Source organism: Artibeus jamaicensis, unplaced genomic scaffold (assembly GCF_021234435.1).
Source record: "Artibeus jamaicensis isolate MK-2021 breed Jamaican fruit bat unplaced genomic scaffold, CSHL_Jam_final contig_384, whole genome shotgun sequence".
In the NCBI taxonomy this organism is placed as follows: domain Eukaryota; kingdom Metazoa; phylum Chordata; class Mammalia; order Chiroptera; family Phyllostomidae; genus Artibeus; species Artibeus jamaicensis.
This window is the reverse complement of record NW_026521810.1, coordinates 5085004-5099567: the sequence shown is the minus strand read 5'-3', so window position 1 is coordinate 5099567 and position 14564 is coordinate 5085004. Positions and strand designations below refer to the sequence as shown.

Sequence of the window (14564 nt, the reverse complement as noted above, 5' to 3'; positions counted from 1 at the left end):
TTCACCAGCCTGCCCCCTTCTCTGTCTCGCCGGGCGGGGTCGGGACACCGGAGCTTGCAGCGCCGACACCTCGGTCGCGGCCACGGTTCCTGGAAATGCGCGGCCGCAACTCTCCGCAGCCGCGTCGCGCCCGCGCCGGTCCCCTTTGTTTACGCCCTCGCAGGCCCTCGTCCTCCCGGAGACCGTCGGCCCGGGACGCGCGTGCGAGCGAGCGGCCCTCCGGCTGCCCGGCTGGCGGCCCCCGCCCCGTCCGCGCCCCCTCGCCTCCCTCCCTCCCAGCCCTCCTCCCTCCGCCGGGTCAGGCAAGTAGCGCGCGTTCCCCCGTGAGTCCGGGGGGTGCCGCCGGTCTGCGGAGCGGGGGCGGTTTGGAACGGCACACGCCGCCCTTGCCCCACGGAGACGCCACCAACGCGTCTGGTCCCAGTGACTGGGGCTTCCCGTCGCAGCCGGCGCCGCCGCCACTCACTCGGGGAGCTTTGCTGTGTGGCTGTGTGTGCGTAACTTAAGTGTGGCTGTTGTGGTGGGATTGGCTTCTGGCTTTTCTAAGGTACGGTGGCGCTTTTCTTTCCTTTCTGCCTTCGATGGGTTTGCGCAGGAGATGGGTCTGGCGACGACGAACGCTTTCTCAGCCCCGGCCGGGCCGAAAGAGTTAAGGGGGAGGGCGGGGGAGGGCGGGGGTGGGCGGGGGAGGCGGCGGGGACGCGGCCGAGCGGAAACGCTGCTCCGAGGAACCTCAGCGAACCAAGAAAAAAAGGGAAAGTGGCAACGAAAACAAGGGCAAATTGAACCCTCCTCGGGGACTTCAAATGAACTAACCTAAGTCGGACATTCAAATAAATACAGCGTTCTTAATGAGGGTGCGTGTGCGTGCAGCCCGCAGCACGGCCGCGCTGCTCCAGCCCCGCGCCCGCCGCCCCGGCTTCTCCTCCGCGGGCACCGGAGTCGCGGCCCTGGACGGGGATGCGGGGCGCCCAGGGCTCCTGTTAAGTTGTGAACGGAACTGCCCTCCCCTCCCGGGGAATAATTCATCTGCTGGGCTTAGTTAGGTGAACCCGGTTAAAGCCGGATAACCCAGCAGCAGCCATGCAGCCTTTGCGTGATTTTCAGATTAAAAGTAAACACGTAGAATTTGTGTAGGATCTTGTCCAGCTCTTGCTTGCCCAGGGAGAGATACCGTCCTAGGTAGGTTTTCCAGCAAAGCCATTATTGCTAAGGTATAGATGTGAAAAAACAGTGGTAACCAAACCTCAAACCGCACAAATTTTTCCTTTGTGTCCCCATAAGCTTTCTTTTTATATTTATACGCGCGTATATGTATATATCAAAGATGGAACACAGATTTCATTGAATAAATCTGAGATCTCCAGGTGCAGACGTTTGAATAGTCAGTGCCAGCACCCCGTGTTTTCCTTTCCTGCCGATTTTGCTTGGATCTGGCTCAAAAACTGAGAGAGTCTCGTGGTTTTGTTTACACTGAATGGGGAGGATAGGAACAGAGCCATGGGGCCGTCTTTCATTAATATACAGTGAGGATTTTGTCTAAATTACCGCTATGAATTTCACAGTGCACGCTTTCCAAAGCAGTCTCAGGTGGCCTGGTGAAACGTGATCGCGCCTCTGCAAACATATCCACTTTCTTTCTTTTCAAGGAGGGTGTGTGTGTGTGCGCGAATGGGACCCCCCCCCGCCCCGCAAAACGCAGTGCTCCTTGATAACAGAAATGCACTTCTGTTCCGAGGTGTGTCCCCTTAGTCTTCCCTTTCCTTCTGCTCAGTTCTCCAGTCGCACCCTAGCCACCCCCAGCCCCACCCCACCCTCTCCCTCCCTTTGCGAGTGTGATTGTTTTGTCTGGAAAAAAAAAATCCAAAGTATATAACAAGGGGAGAACAGTTAGTGCTGATTTTCATTTGCATACATTTTCATATATTTTGGTGAAAATAATAGACTAGTGGAGAGCTGGGCTCCGAGGAGTCAGTGTGAAGGGAAGGCTAAGGATGCATCGGTTCTGGGGAGTTCAGAGTACGCCTCCCCCAAGCCCGCCACCTCGTTTAAAAATAAAACGTCTTTTATTTCAAAGTCTGACCCCGGAAGTTTGCTGGGTAAGTGTGGTTCATTTTCTCTTCATGTTTTCTCTTTTTTCTTTCTTTCTTTCTTTCTTTCTTTCTTTCTTTCTTTCTTCTTGCTTGCTTTAATGCTCTTGTAGGTTTGGGAGCTTAATTTCATTGCTTGGGACAAGAGGGGGTTCACAGAGCAACTGTTTTTAAATAAGGAAGGGAGAGTGTGCTGGGGGAAGAGAATTAAAAAACCCAGCCCTGATACAAATATATAAAAAGATGGACTTATTCCAAAGATTCCCACAGCAAGGCACTTGGGGGGGTGCTATCAATTTTAATTGTTGATTGCGAGCGGGGGGGGGAGCCCTACGGAGGGGGGGAAACAATTATAAAGTGTTCAGTATTATGAACATTTCTTGTTTGGGGAATTATAAAAATGAGCAGAGAGGAAGAGACCCTCTTTCCGTACAGACATGGTGAACTGTATGTGCTTGCTTGGGACTGGGGTGAGGAGATCCCTGCTGAGAGCAGGGGATGGGATGGGGGGGTTGGCGAAGGGAGGGCAAAAAGCTGCAGACTATGTAAGCAGGGGAGGAAGAAGAGGCAGGAAGTTGGTGCACCCTGGCTTAGTACCATTTCTGCTGCAGCCACCTAGCCTGCTCATGAAAGTCCACCAGAAAGAGGGTGATCAATCAAAACTAATGGGGACACCCTACACTTAATTCCCAAAGAGGGCTGGAGCTTGAGCACTGCAAACTAGATTTTACTGTGGTTTTAATATTTGACAACTGGCCTTGTCCCCCTCCTGCCTCCCTGGATTTTGTAAAAATTCAGTGTGCAGTTACTTGTTAGATGCAGTTAATTAGATAAATGTGGCTGGAGGAAATAGCTAGGCCAGTTTCAAGTTGATGCGGGCACCTTACCTTCATGAAATAAGGCTGGAGAGGATTCTTTAAGCTTCTTGGTTTTGTTCTTTTTAAAGGAAGCTGTGTCTGGGTGATGAGGGAGTAGACTCAAATGGCTGGAATTGTATTGCACTTTTTTTTATCCAGAACACCTTGCAATTTAAAATTCGCAGTATCGTATCTTTGGCAACAGTTCATGCCAAATCAATGAAATGGTTTGTAAGGAGGGAGGAAGAGGTTTCAGTTGGGAGAGGAGTAAGAATCGCGGGGTTTCCACTCCTTGTTTACGTGCTTGGCAGACTCGCTTTTGACTGGGGTTAACTCTCTGTGCTCCATGGGACCAGATGCCATATCGAGCTGCTCCCTGAAGATCATTTGTTTCCTTGATGGGGAACATTTCTGAGCAGAGCATATTGGTTGCCATAGAGAAAGAAATAAAAGGAAGAACACTAGTCACATTAAGCTATATGTTTGTGCACTGGGCTTGAGATAAAAGGACCTTGGCTCAGCCAAAGAGGAGAAGCCAAACTAGAGATTTCTAGCGCCACTAAAACTAGCTTTATTATGTTTTGGACTTTTACACTTGAAACATACAAGCTAATTTTATTGGTTGTTGTTAATTTTATATGACACGGTTTACCGAACAAAATAAACTTTCCCAAGTGCTCAGGAATCACACTAAGAACTTGTCAGCAGGGGGCGCCCTGACTCGCTTTAGCAGGTACTGGGTAAAATGTAGCTGTATCCAAAGCAAATCTGCTCATTCAAACATGCCAAAGGAGCAAACCTTTCTGTGCAGATTCTCAATGAGTGAATTCATTGCATAACACAGGGTTTTAAATACGAGGACAATGACTTCCCCATCTCCCACCCATCTATATCTGTGAAATGGCCCTGAAAGAAACAGTTAAAGGATTTGTCTGTTTCTCTCAGTGAACTGTATATAAAGCTGGAAAACAGAATTGGGCTGTGAAAGCAAGAAAGCTTTAAAAATTATTAAGGGTATTTAATAAAATACTTTAGAAACTACCATTCAGGTTGTATTTGTGGGGGAGAGAGTTAAAAAATAAAATGCATCCTAGGGTATTACCTATTATATAATGAATGTTCTTCAACTTGACTCATACTTTGACTTCTAAATGTAATTCAAGATCCTGGAGATTTACTTTATCTTTTTTTTTTTTAACTTCATTTGATATTTAATGGATACTTTAATTCTTGGTTCCTCCTGTGGCTGTACAAAGTGTGGGGAAAAGAAAATACAAAATAACCATTGGTTAGATGTAACTATGAGCTTGAAAAATTTTAGCATAATATTACTTAACACAGGTGAAGAAAAGTTTTAATAGAGCACCAGGTTTCCTTCCACACCAGGGATTTTAAAATACTGCCTATGGAAACAACTTTGTTTTGGTATAGGATAAAAACGGTACATGAAGAACTTCCTAAAATAGTGAAGAGCAAATTCTGAGCAATTTTGAGGAGTTAGTTTGTTACTAACAATTTTCCCAAGGAGATTTAGAGAGCATGGCTAAGAAAGGGCAGCCTATCAGTGACTGGGAGTAAGAAGCTGGTGTCCTCTGTTCAGTAATTCAGTGCACCTGGGACTGTGTCACTGAGCCTGTTCGGAAGGGGCACAGGACATGAAACTCTAATGTTTCCCAGGAAGAGGGCGGAAGACACCTTTTTCTAACTCAACTCCAAGTCAACCAGCTTCCAGCCATGAGTTTTACTTTGAAACTAACTTTGAAAAGTCAAGGTTTGGCTTTAAATGGTATTTAATCTGAGAGGGTTGAAAGATTATGGGGACTAATAATCAAAGGAGACATTCTGAAAATCATTTTAATTCCATGATTTTTTTTTTTGTCTGGGAGCTCTCACATTTAGAGTCAGGAAATGTACTGTCAGGTTTGTGCTGATAAAACAAAGTGGAAAATCGAGAAAACTGCAGTTTGAGTCCAAACATTGCTTTTTCTTAAGCTCTCTGGACAAAAGACTTCTGGGGGAAATCCACACGAACTGGACAAATGCTCAAAGCTCCAGCTTACTTTGCATGCCTGGGCCGCTGAATGCATTTAAAAATTGTTAAGGAGAAAGGAAACTTTTCTATTTAGCCATACATTTTGCAAAACACTAGTTAGGCAATAACTGTATATACATATTTAGAGGATACTTTTTTGTATCCTTTTTCATTGGATCTGTAATTGTTACTATCTTGGCTGATACTTTCTTTTTTTTTTCTTGCAAAAGTACTTTAAAAGAAAGAAAAAAAATGTTCCTCATGATATCTATAGTCTTAGGTTACCTAAAGTAAAAGAAACAGAAAATAGTGCTTCTGAGTAGAGCAACAAGTTAATTTGAGAACTGATATATTATAGAGAACGAATTAGCATTCTATAATGATTTGGCGGTGGGAACGATTGAGCTGGGTGTATGAATTAAGATTCAAAGTGCTGGGCAAAGCTACAAAATTTTAATCATTGGGGATGGTGAAACTGCTTTTGCCAAATGAGAGAATGAAGAACATTACCTGGGTCAAATGCACAAAACACAAAGTGGGTATTTATTCATTTGCTTTCATTTGAGAATGATAAGGTGCTGGATACCCTAGCTGTGCAGGAGTACACTTGCCATTAGCATTTACAAATTAAAATGTTAAGCATACTTACAACCCACAGTGTGTGCTATATACAAAGTAAAGGGCTCTCTAATGGTAACTTTTGGGTGAAAACGAGTACATGTCATCTTGAGCAGTGGATGAGTTGTTTCCTGGTCTTGCTGAGTGTTTTGAAGTGTTCGACGGTTCTTCTAGTTCTTTGTATCACTTTGATAACTGATTTATCTGATCTATAGGAAAGGAGCAGGCACTTAGTTCTCTTAGATGGGTTTGAAGAGGCAATTATAAATTCAGACACTGTAATTTCTCACCCTAAAATAAGAAGCTTTACTTTTCATGCTTACAGGACAGCTTTAGACGACCAGGCAGTTCAGATTGGGAAACTTAATTTGAGAAGCCATGATAAGTTGGTTATGGAGTATATACTTTTGAAACAACCCATCTCCAACATTTAGCCCACTCTAGCTGCATGCGTGCGTCTGACAAGTCTGTTAGGGAAAGCTACCAATTGCTAGGGAAGCCATAGCTGACACAATGTAACACACTATTCTTGCCCGTCGCCTCATATCGCCACCCCAGACCCCATCATAAGGGTCTTTGAATTTAAATGCACAGGGATAGATAAGTAGAGCCCCAGCTGATTGACTAGACTGATGATAATGATTTATTAACAAAAACGTGGGTATGTCCTAGCTAGCAAAATATTCCATGGTCCGATGTGTATGTATGTTTTAAAACAAACACTACAAATATTAACTCAGCTTTGCTAGAGGGATAGTTGGATTGCTTTGAGCTTGGGGTCCTACCAGAAGTGAACTCTCTTCTCCCTTAGGGACACTTCCTCCCAACCCCAACCATTTCCTATATATTAGACAGCACTTCCTTTCTAGGTTGGGACTCGGTACTCTAGGATGGATAAGAAACATTGTGGCACATTGTGGGGGAAAAAAAAATCAAATACTCTTTTTTTTTTTTTACTTTGGCACCTGTGTTTTTTATTAGGTTTGTAAATATTTGAACTTAGCTATTATTTGTGGAGCTGGGTACAAATTGCGTTTTACTAGGCTGAAAGCTGTTGTTCTTTTGGGCATTTCCGCCAAATAGTGCTCATGTGGGGTCCTCTCTCCTGTGACTGCTGAAGCTCCCACTTCACTGTCCTGCTCCCTCCTTAGGTCCATGTGGACTGGTCAGTGTTCGAGGGGTCTTCAAGAAAGTGTGGTTGTTTTGTTCACTTAAAAAATACAGTATCAATATTCATGAATATTGATACTTTCAGATACTCCATGGTTTGTTTGCAGCAGTATAATTTCAGCCCCCCCCAAATCTGGTAAAGAGGCTTTGGTGGTAGAACTCAGTGACCTTGCTCACTGTAGCTTCATGCCACTGGCGTTTGTTAGTCTGAAGTTAAAAGCTTTGTATCTCCTATCGCTTTGAATGCTTACCCTTCCTCCAAAATATTCTGGTTACTCAATAAAGCCCAAGGGGAGACTTCCCAGGTTGAGTGGTGCTTAACAGATGACAAATCTTAATTCATTGTTACATCAGGGTGCAAGAAGCCCCACGAAGTCAAGGTGTGCATGTCCAAATGGCATAGGTTATGCTCTCTTTAATTCTCATTGCACAAACAAACAAACTTTCACTCAGAAAAAAAGTGACTATTAAAGTATCCTAATTTCAGAAGCACTACGATTTCACAGCAAGGGTCTGGCAAGTGATTCCTTTCCAAGCTTATCAATCAGATTGGAACTTTCCCTGGACAGGTTTGTCTTGGGGGGCACCGACACCTGAGGTCTCCATTCCACAGAGGCAGGGGCGGCCTCCTTCCTGCCGGGTCTCCTGTGGTTTGTGGCCATCGTCAGAAACTTCTCTCAAATAGGCAATGACTTGTGGGGGTACCAGATCCAAGCTCTACTTCTTTAGACTGCACTGCATGTTATTTAGAACATGGTTTGCAGAATAAAATTAGGAGGATCCCATTACTCTTTTCCCCCCTCTCTCTAAGCACTCGGCACGCAGAGCGGCCTTCAGAAGTCGAATTGGCATTGCATTTCCGTGGAAAAGAAAAACGGAAAGAGATGAAAAAAGGCAAAGGGAGAAGGGGATAAGGTAAAAGGAGCGAGGTGGAGAAAAAAGCAGGGAGAGATGGAGGAAACTCGGGACAGAAAGGGATGAGAGGAAGATGGAGTGTGGGACAGTGAAGAGGTAAACGCTGAGTCATCTTATCGGGTCACTGAGTACATATATATGCCTTTGTCACCAGCTCGGTGCCTGGCTGCAGGATGCCGCGGTGGGCTTTGTTCCGGCAGTGCCCGGCAGGACCCCTCACACCGCCTAGTCCCCCGCCTTTCTCGAGCTGAGGACGGTGGAGGTGGGGCAGCAGGACAGGGACGGGGACCAGAGGAGTGTTTCCAGAAGCCTTCAACCTGGGATTTCGTTCCTTTGCACTTTTTTTCATAATTCAATGTTCTCCTTTTGAGGAGGAGAAGCGGGCTGAGTAGGAGGAGGGACTGCAGGGAAGCCCTCTCCACTGCTGCCCTCAGCCCAGGCAAGGGAGGGGCGCGGCAGTCGGTGCCTGTGTCCATGGATTTGTATTGTATGCAAGGGCGCGTGGATGGATGCTTGCCCTGAGGATGGTCATATGTTCTAGGTTTCCAGCAGAGGTTTTGGTAGCTTTAGGGCGCCCCAAGTTACTGCCCGATTATTCCTGAAGATCTGCTCTCGAGATGGTTTGGGGCCGCAGGTGGGCGCTGTGGACGCACCTTGGGTCCGGGGCTGCTCACAGAGAGCGTGCAAGTCCCCGTCGTGGAGTCCTGTGGCGGGGGACAAAGAGGCAGACACTCCAGCAAGTAAAGGGCAGGCGCGCACATACACCCCATCCCGGGCGCCTCCGCATAAGGACCTTCGCCTAGGAGCCCGGGGCTCTGCCTCTGGAAAGTTCAACGTCCCTTCCCCTTGCAGAGCCCGAGCACTGCTCTCACCGCTGCATTTACCGAACCGCCAGCAAACGCGTGTCACCTCCTCCCTAGCCACCCCAAAGGTGCGGGCAGATTGCAAGAGTAGCTGCTCTGTTATTGTTTGTCAAACAGGCCCTTTCTCTTGGGAGAGGGGCGAGGGGCATGTGGCGGATACCGGGCAAGGATTACATTAATCAAAGCATTATTTCCCCAGAGAAGCCGAGCACAAATGAGAGTAAATCCTAATAAAATTGGATCGCGGGGAAATGGTACGCTTTAAGTAATCTGTGCTACCTGATAAAAATCTCACATTTATAAGATGTGGGTTAAAAAAAAAAAATCAGCACACCTCTGGGTTTGGCTTGGCTGCTGGGCCCGGCTCAGGACCGGGGACAATCATCATGCAAAGCTCAGCTGAACTTCTGGAGTGAGAAAGGGACATGGACAGCCCGCAGTTTGAGGTTTCACAAGAATCAGGTCGATCCCAAAGGCACCGTTGGTCCTGGTCGCCTGCGGAGCTCCTGGGCCGGATGAAGTCCCCTTAGGTGCCCTGGAAGGACTCGAACTCGAAGCGAAGGCCCCATTTTCCATCTCCAACAAAAGTCCCCGTGGGTGGGGCGCAGGGTGCAGCACCCGAGCTGGGCAATGGGTGGGCGTCCGGGAGTGGCGAGGACAGATTCACAGGTCTCTGCAGGCCCCCAGCCCAGGGCCCGCTGCATCTTCGGTGCTGTGTCTTAGGCGGCCTTGGGTCCCCTTAGGCCAGGGAAGGGGCTTGCTTTTGAGAATGATTGCTGAGGAAGCCAAGGGCGAAGCTTGGCAGTGAGACTTCTGGTACTTTTGGGTAGTCCCAGACAGGGAGTAAAGCTCGCACTCCATCTGCCTTTGTCCCCCAAGGTGTAGGAAACTGCCCGGTGCGGTACACCGCTCTGAGAGGGCAGAAAACGAAAACTCCCCCTTCCCTACCCCGGAGCAGAGATTAAGCCAGCAGCCTGGAGGCAAACTCTCAGCAGAGGGAGGCTTCCTGAAGTCGCACGGACTGGAAAGAGACGCCTTGTTGGTGACAAGTGTGACAACTGCCCTAATCCTCGGGATTGCACGTGATTTTTCAGAGAGGTTCAGAGGCAACCCGCTTTGGTGCGGGAGTCCCGCGGGGCCCTCCAGTACACCCGGCTCAGGGCCAGGTCCTCGCAGGGCGCTAACCCGCCGTCGCCCCCTGCAGGCCGGCACTAGAGGAGCCTGCGTGCCGCCCGCGAGTGGGGGGGGGGGTTAGGTTCTCCGCGTCGCCCTCGTGCTGGCCCAGGTAGCTCGCTGTGCACCTGGCGCAGGCTTCGGAACCTTCTGTTTTTCCAAACACGAGTCCCTAGAGGCGGAGAAGCAGCGAGTGGGAGCAGAGATCGCAGAGGGATGCAGCGGTGTCACCCCTCCTCGGTCCCTACCCGAAGGGGGTCCACCGTTCTGCTTCTGCCTCTACGAGGCCCGCAGCCCCTGTAGGTGCCAGCTGCGATGCGCCTTGTTCCCCACCCACGGGCTCCGGGGCTACTAGAGCTGCCCCGTGCGATCCACGGGCCTGGGCCGCCTCACCTACGGCGAGCGCACCTCTGTAGTCTGGCGAGGAGAGAGGCTCGGAGCGTGGTGCGGTGCGAACGTGGGCGAGGGCGGGTATGCGGGTGAGTGCGGTGCGCGCGCAGGGCAAGGCAGGAGGGGCAGCGGCGCGCGGTGCCCGCGTAACCTTCTTAGCTGTGCGGTCTGAACCGGCCCTGGAGCTCATTCCTCCCCCCACCCCCGCACCTTCCCCTTCCCTCCCTCCACCCCCATTCTCCACCCGCGACTGTCCTTTTGCCTCCGTCCCTTCTGATTTCAAAAGAGATCCCTCTTGTGGTCCGAGGATATTCATTGACACCCTGTCTCACGTGAGCGAGGGTAAGGCTGAAAGGGACAATATTCGCACAGAAATGCCACGGAGAGCTTTTCCACCTCCCAGCTTGCTCTTTTAAACTGGATTTCCTCCACTGGGAAGCCACGTTCCAGGGGCTTGAGTATCTGCTTCCTTTTTGTCTTTGCCTTCGACATTGCTTGGATGGAGGTTGTTTTTATTTTTGGAGGCATAGGGAGGCAGCAGGAACCAATTAAAAATGGCTTTTGGGGAGTCTCTTTAGCTGTCCTGTTATGTGCTACTGTCCGCAGCTTCTTCCCAATTTACTGGCTTCTTTCCAGTAATGGGAAGTTTGGGGGCGGGAAGATAAAGACACCCACACCTTTTCAGTTCTGAAATAATGACTCCCCTTTCCATCAGTCTGAGATTTCCATAATTTCATTACAAAACAGAGCTGTCAGTTATCTCTCATTAGAAAACAGAAAAACAGTCTAGTAGGAAAAAAAAAAAAGAACTTGGGCCAAATGAAGTTCCTTCTTTTGAAAACAGTAACCAGCACCATCCAGACCATTCAACTCTCAGGGGAAAGCAGGGCAGAGAGAATTCAGAAAACGGTGAAAATTCGCATCACGGAAAATATGAGCCCGATTACCAAACTGTATTTTTGATAACATGAGATTCAGAGGATACGAAACAGAAACTTTATACTTTTAGTTGTTTTTTTGGCCCTTACTGTTTGTATCTGGTGATTTTCAATAATTTAGAAATACTAGTAGTCTCTCTATATTTTTCTTGGATTTGTTAACATTAGATGGTTTTACTATTAACCGTAATTTTTTACAAGGCCGCCTGTCCTGGAGGAGGGCTCTCAGTAAAATCTGCACACGTTCACCTCAGGAGACCGTCACCAGCCAACACCCCGTCTAGTTTTGACCATTCCTTTTCATAAGATAATTTGCAGATGGTAAACTTTAATAAAGAATGTTAATGGTAAAATGTTTATGATGAAACTGATGAGTTTTTGTTTTTAGAATCAAAGTTTAGCTTTTATTTGAATTATTTATCAAGCTGTTTTCCCATAGGCTTTCTTGAGAGAAGGGAAAGGTGAAGGGAAGGGTATCACTCATTGATTTAAAGCATATGTGGGCATAAGGTTATAAAACTAGCCTTTTGGAAAACAGTAAATAACTAAAGCACGTCTACAAACACCCACCTTTGAAAAAAAAACCTAATTACTTTCATGGAAAACAGCACTCAATGAAAAACAGGACTGCCATACAACATGTGAGTTGCGTACAACATGTTAGTTGTATGGCAGTCCGAGACACTCCTCCTCTTCCTGTAGCATGGTGCCCTCTGGAAATGTACACATTTACACAGGATGTAAATGTAATATGCTTAAGGGTAGATGTTTATGTACATAACACAATAATCATATGCGTCTCAGCTGAATGCATTTGCGTGTAACAAGTCCATGTGTGATACACCAAACTTCTGTGATTAACAATACGTTCTTTAACCGGCAGTCTTAAAATAAGAGAAGAATGAGTATATATTAATGGTCTTAACACAAATTTCAAAATTTCTATTGAAATCTGAGTGGTGCCAACTGTAAATGACACCACAGAAATTGATAAGTAATACATGTATAATATTTATATTTAAGCACACCCTATTTAAAAGTACTATGAACTTAACATTTTACATAAAATAAAAAGCATCATATTTTTGAACACGCATTTAAAATAAGCACACTTTGTAAAAAAAAAAATCAGTGGTTCTTTTTGCCTTTTTCTTCCCTGCAAATTAAATACTGTTGACAGAACAAAAATTAAATTCTGAACACAATAACAGAGAACATTAATTTTATTTTCCATTCTACTTTAAAGGAAATATTTATAAGTAGTTTAATTTTATGGTCATTTATACCAATAAAAGACATTTAGTAGTTTAGTGATAATTCAAAATGTAAAAAAAAATTTGAAGCATATGTTTATCCTTGAAATGATGTGCAATATGGGATGACATGTCACTTACATGCTTCTTGTAAGTTTTTTAAATCTTTCACTTTCAAAGACTTTTTTGGGGGTTAAAATAATACAGTTAAAATGAATACATGGGCGGGAATCCAATGCTTGTTTGTGCTGAGCAAATGTAAAGAAACATTATAATTGAATGTTATACCTTATCAGTTATTTGTCTTAGTTGATAAAGGAATAAAAAAATGAAGTTTTGAAATTTCCTTGAAAACAGTGATAGAAGGAGCTCTCTCATGTAATGAGACTTACTTTTAATAATATTATAAAATATTTTGTTGGTTTTCCTTCATTTATATAAATGTATATTTATTTACTGAAAAACATATATGATGTTTATGGTGGCACTTATTCCCACATGTAATTTATTGCTTATTTATTTCAGAGACCGTATTTGAAAGACTGATGACTCATCAGGAGTGTCTAAATATTAGTGATGAGCTTGTGAAAATTAAAATCAGTTTTAGTCCAACTGCTTTTTTGAGGTTAGCTTCTTAGTCTCTTAAAATGCTTGAAGTTAAAACCATGGTAATACTACAAGTGAAAGTCTTTGAAATGACTATTACTTGGAAAGAGATGCTAACATTTTATTATAGATGTCTTTTAAAATCAACTGCGAAAATAAGTTGGCCTTTTATTTTGGGAAGTTTTCTGATGGTGTGACGTGACTTAAGGAAACATAGGCTATATAATGATTTTTAAAATGCACAATGTTCATTCAAAAATTGAGCTGAAGAGTTACTTTCTACAAACATGTAAAATCTTTTTTTTTATATCAGTTTAATTATTGAAGCAGATACAGTAGGCTCAAGTTAGACACATAGAAAGATTTGTATGAATGAATATTTTGGCATTCTATGGCTTGCGAGCAGGCAGAAGTATAATACAGCAAATAAAACTTCCCAGAATGTAAGCATCTGAGATTAAATTTCATTAAAATATTTGACAGTTAAGGAAAATAAGGAAAAATGCTTATTAACTCAGGGAAACTATAAAATGTTGACAGATCTCAAGTTTCATATTTAACTGGGCTCAGAAAACTGCTAGGATGTTGGTGGAGTACAAGTTATTCTGTCAAATTATTTTCATTGTGAGTTATCTTTTCAATGTTCTCAAATTTAAAGTCTAACTTCATAAACTTCCAATTTTGCCCCCTCCTTCCCTCTCTGCCTCCCTCTCTTCCTCCTTCCCTCTTTCCCCCTTTCTCTTTTCTCTTTCTTTCCTTTTTAAATCTATAAACAGTTGGGTGAAGCTAAGGTTCAGAGAGACACCCAAGGGGGAGTTCGGGTATTCAGCCTCAATGTTTAGACATCATCATTGTCACACATTGAGGTAAGGTATATCTGTTCTCTCGAAATGTTTATTTTCTTTCCTCAGCCACTACTAGTGACTTTTAAAGAGAGAATTAGGCAATGTCTACTAAAAGCAAAATAAACTGGAGAATTGAATGAAGGATTTGGAGATTTCAGATATTGTTGCTTTCTCTTCCACCTACCTATTAAGAACAGAAAAAAGGACATGGTGAAATTTGGATAATCTATATTGACTCTCTGTAGCGATTCAGTTTATAAGACAGCAATAGTAATAGCTTGATTCTATAAGCTATTGCTTGACTCCTCATTCCCCCAGGGTTATGAGAGATGAAACACACCTGAATGGACCTCCTGTTGAGACGTTTACCAGATTTAAATAGAGAGAGTTAAGAGGCCTGACTTGCCAGGTTTGGCTGAGTACATTGATTGAAGTTATTAGATAATTGTTCACCTTTCTACTTAGCCCCATGAGAGGAGACACTCACATATTATAAAATACTTTAAATTAATATTAAATAGTCCAGCTGGGATTGCTAAGGTTATTTACATTTAGCAATAGATTGAAATGTTAACATTATACATTTAATGAGTTAGAATCTTAGTCTCCTTGTATGCTCTGGCTTGGAAATGTTAGCTGAACACATTTTCAAGGGTCTTTTAGGGAAGACAATTTTCTCAGTGTGATTTGGTGAATTGAAAGGTACAATCCCTTTACTTCCTGTAGGGGACAAGAATGGAGAGAATGAGAGAGGACAGTGTTCATATATTGTAGGTGGTTATTAGACCCATACACTATTTAGAAGTGGTCTTTG

At 44.7% G+C, this 14564-nt stretch overlaps 1 long non-coding RNA gene across 1 annotated transcript in view; it reads left to right on the top strand.

The window, feature by feature from the left end:
• Positions 1-1785: 1785 nt before the first annotated feature.
• The window catches only part of LOC128627326 (uncharacterized), a 55813-nt gene continuing 43034 nt past the window's right edge, over positions 1786-14564 (top strand). Inside the window, exon 1 of the long non-coding RNA XR_008391491.1 lies at positions 1786-2099. This is a non-coding gene — a long non-coding RNA (uncharacterized LOC128627326). The remainder of the gene's footprint in view (positions 2100-14564) is intronic.